Below are 4359 nucleotides of genomic sequence, written 5' to 3'. Positions count from 1 at the left end.
GCATTCAAAAATGCCCAGTGAAGAAGACAGACTGGCGTTTAAACGCCAGCCAGGGTACCTGGTTGGGCGTTTAACGCCCAAAGAGGTAGCATTTTGGGCGTTAAACGCCAGAATGTATACCATTCTGGGCGTTTAACGCCAGGATGGTGCTAGGGGGAAGATTTTGTTTTCAAAATCAAATTTTTTCAAGTTTTCAAAGTTTTTCAAAATCAAATCTTTTTCAAATCATATCTTTTCAATCAATTGTTTTCAAAATCAATTTCTTTCCTTTTTTCAAAGATACTTACTAACAATTAATGATTTGATTGAACATCTCAAATTTGTTGCCTTTTCTGTTGAGAAAGGTTTAATGTTTGAATCATATCTTTTCTTGTTAGGCAAGTCACTAATTTTTAAAATCAAATCTTTTAAAATTGTTTTCAAAACATATCTTTTAAAATTATTTTCAAATCATATCTTCTCAATCACATCTCTTTAAAACTAATCATATCTTCTTAACCTCATCTTTTTTAAAATAGTTTTCAATTAAATCTTTTTGATTTCTAATTTCAAATCCTTTTTCAAAAATCACTTGATTTCTTTTTCACTTTGAATTTTCGAAAATTATCAATCAAATTTTCAAAATGTTTTCAAAATCTTTTAATTGAATTTTCGAAAATCCTCTTCCCTCTCTCTCACATCCTTCTATTTATGGAGTACCACTCCTTCTTAATGCACAATTCGAACCTTATCTAATTAAAGTTCGAATTCTTCTTCTACTTCGTCTTTCTATTTCTCTTTTCCTCTGACACCTCAAGGAATCTCTATACTGTGACATAGAGGATTCCATATTTTCTTGTTCTCTTCTCTTTCATATGAGCAGGAGCAGAGACAAAGGCATTCTTGTTGAAGCTGATCCTGAACCTGAAAGGACCTTGAAGGGAAAGCTAAGAGAAGCCAAGGCACAACTCTCTTTAGAGGACCTGACCGAATTCTTCAAAGAAGAAGAAGACATGGCAGCCGAAAACAACAACAATGCCAACAATGCAAGGAAGGTGCTGGGTGACTTCACTGCACCTACTCCTGATTTCTATGGGAGAAGCATCTCTATCCCTGCCATTGGAGCAAACAACTTTGAGCTTAAGCCTCAATTGGTTTCTCTAATGCAACAGAATTGCAAGTTCCATGGACTTCCAATGGAAGATCCTCATCAGTTCTTAGCTGAATTCTTGCAAATCTGTGACACAGTCAAGACTAATGGGGTTAACCCTGAGGTCTACAGACTGATGCTATTCCCTTTTGCTGTAAGAGACAGAGCTAGAATATGGTTGGATTCTCAACCTAAAGAAAGCCTGGACTCTTGGGAAAAGCTAGTCAATGCCTTCTTGGCAAAGTTCTTTCCACCTCAAAGATGGAGTAAGCTTAGAGTGGAAGTCCAAACCTTCAGACAGAAGGATGGAGAATCCCTCTATGAAGCTTGGGAAAGATACAAACAATTAATCAGAAGATGTCCCTCAGACATGCTTTCTGAATGGAGCATCATAGGTATCTTCTATGATGGTCTCTCTGAACTATCCAAGATGTCTTTGGATAGCTCTGCTGGAGGATCTCTTCATTTGAAGAAGACGCCTGCAGAGGCTCAAGAGCTAATTGAAATGGTTGCAAATAACCAATTCATGTACACTTCTGAAAGGAATCCTGTGAACAATGGGACTAGTCAGAAGAAAGGAGTTCTTGAGATTGATACTCTGAATGCCATATTGGCTCAGAACAAGATATTGACTCAACAAGTCAATTTGATTTCTCAAAGTCTGTCTGGAATGCAAAATGCACCTGGCAGTACTAAGGAAGCTTCATCTGAGGAAGAAGCTTATGATCCTGAGAACCCTTCCATGGAAGAGGTGAATTACCTAGGAGAACCCTATGGAAACACTTATAATTCTTCATGGAGAAATCACCCAAATTTCTCATGGAAGAATCAAGAGAGACCTCAACAAGGTTTCAATAACAATAATGGTGGAAGAAATAGGCTTGGCAATAACAAGCCTTTTCCATCATCTTCTCAGCAAAAGGCAGAGAGTTCTAAGCAGAATACCTCTGACTTAGCAACAATGGTCTCTGATCTAATCAAAACCACTCAAAGTTTCATGAATGAAACAAGGTCCTCCATCAGAAATTTGGAGGGACAAGTGGGACAGCTGAGCAAGAAAATTACTGAACTCCCTCCTAGTACTCTCCCAAGTAATACAGAAGAAAATCCAAAAGGAGAGTGCAAAGCCATAACCATGGCCGAATATGGAGAGGAAAGAGAGGAGGTGGACGCCACTGAGGAAGACCCCAATGGGCGTGCACCAATCTCCTCTGAGTTCCTCAATGAGGAGCAATGGGAATCTGAGGCTCAAAATGAGACCATAGAGATTCCATTGGACTTACTTCTGCCATTCATGAGCTCTGATGAGTATTCTTCCTCTGAAGAGGATGAGTATGTCACTGAAGAGCAAGTTGCTAAATACCTTGGAGCAATCATGAAGCTAAATGACAAGTTATTTGGAAATGAGACTTGGGAGGATGAACCACCTTTGCTCACCAAAGAACTGGATGACTTGTCTAGGCAGAAACTGCCTCAAAAGAGGCAGGATCCTGGGAAGTTTTCTATACCTTGTACCATAGGCACCATGACCTTCAAGAAGGCCTTGTGTGACTTAGGGTCAAGTGTAAACCTCATGCCCCTCTCTGTAATAGAGAAATTAGGGATCTTTGAGGTGCAAGCTGCGAAAATCTCATTAGAGATGGCAGACAATTCAAGAAAACAAGCTCATGGACTTGTAGAGAATGTTTTGGTGAAGATTGAAGACCATTACATCCCTACTGACTTCATAGTCCTAGAGACTGGGAAGTGCATGGATGAATCCATCATCCTTGGCAGACCCTTCCTAGCCACAACAAAGGCTGTGATTGATGTTGATAGAGGAGAGTTAATCATTCAAATGAATGAAGAATCCTTTGTGTTTAAGGCTCAAGGATATCCCTCTGTCACCATGGAGATGAAGCTTGAAGAGCTTCTCTCAAAACAGAGCCAAGCAGAGCCCCCACAGTCAAACTCTAAGTTTGGTGTTGGGAGGCCACAACCAGACTCTAAGTTTGGTGTTGAACCCCCACATTCAAACTCTAAGTTTGGTGTTGGGAGGTTCCAACACGGTTCTGAGTATTTCTGAGGCTCCATGAGAGTCCTCTGTCAAGCTAATGACATTAAAGAAGCGCTTGTTGGGAGGCAACCCAATGTTTTATAGTTAACTATTTTCTTTTGTTATTTTATCTTTTTTGTACGTTGATGATCATAAGAAGTCACAAAAATAATGAAAAAAAAGCAAAAACAGAATGAAAAACAGGAAGAAAAACAGCACACTCTGGAGGAAAAGAAGCTGGCGTTCAAACGCCAGTAATGCTAGCTGTTGGGCGTTTAACGCCCAGTCTGGCACCATTCTGGGCGTTTAACGCCAGAAAGGGGCACCAGACTGGCGTTAAACGCCAGTAAAGGGCAACAACCTGGCGTTAAACGCCAGGAATGGGCACCAGCCCGGCGTTTAACGCCAGAAATGGCTCAAAACGTGAATTTTGATGCCATTTGGTGCAGGGATGACTTTTCCTTGACACCACAGGATCTGTGGACCCCACAGGACCCACCACCACTCTCTCTCTTCTTCCCCCATTCACCAATCACCTCAAAACCTCTTCCCCAAAAACCCTTCACCTATCAAATCCCATCTTTCTCTTCACCACTCACATCCATCCTTCATAAATCCCCACCAACCTCACCCTTCAAATTCAAACCACTTTCCCTCCCAAACCCACCCATAATGGCCGAACCATTACTCCCCCTCTCTCCTATATATACCCTTCTTCAACCCTTCATTTTCACACAACCTAAACACCCCTTCTTTCCCTTCTTGGCCGAACACACCACCTTCTCCCTCTTCCTCATTTCTTCTTCTTCTACTCTCTTCTTTCTTCTTTTGCTCGAGGACGAGCAAACATTTTAAGTTTGGTGTGGTAAAAGTGTTGCTTTTTCATTTTTCCATAACTATTATGGCATCCAAGGCCGGAGAAACCTCTAGAAAGAGGAAAGGGAAGGCAAAAGCTTCCGCCTCCGAGTCATGGGAGATGGATAGATTCCTCTCAAGGGTGCATCAAGACCACTTCTATGAAGTTGTGGCCTTGAAGAAGCTAAGGTGATCCCCGAGGTCCCCTTTTCACTCAAAAAGGGTGAATATCCGGAGATCCGCCATGAGATCCGAAGAAGAGGTTGGGAAGTACTCACCAACCCCATTCAACAAGTCGGAATCTTGATGGTTCAAGAGTTCTATGCCAATGCATGGATCA

General features: G+C 41.3%; 1 non-coding gene across 1 annotated transcript; it reads right to left on the bottom strand.

The window, feature by feature from the left end:
• Window positions 1-1397: 1397 nt before the first annotated feature.
• On the bottom strand, window positions 1398-1505 carry LOC130964412 (small nucleolar RNA R71). Its single transcript, XR_009080508.1, has one exon. It is a non-coding gene; the product is annotated as a small nucleolar RNA R71 (small nucleolar RNA).
• Window positions 1506-4359: the final 2854 nt, after the last annotated feature.

This window comes from Arachis stenosperma, chromosome 2 (assembly GCF_014773155.1).
Source record: "Arachis stenosperma cultivar V10309 chromosome 2, arast.V10309.gnm1.PFL2, whole genome shotgun sequence".
In the NCBI taxonomy this organism is placed as follows: domain Eukaryota; kingdom Viridiplantae; phylum Streptophyta; class Magnoliopsida; order Fabales; family Fabaceae; genus Arachis; species Arachis stenosperma.
This window is presented reverse-complemented; position numbering and strand designations above follow the sequence as displayed.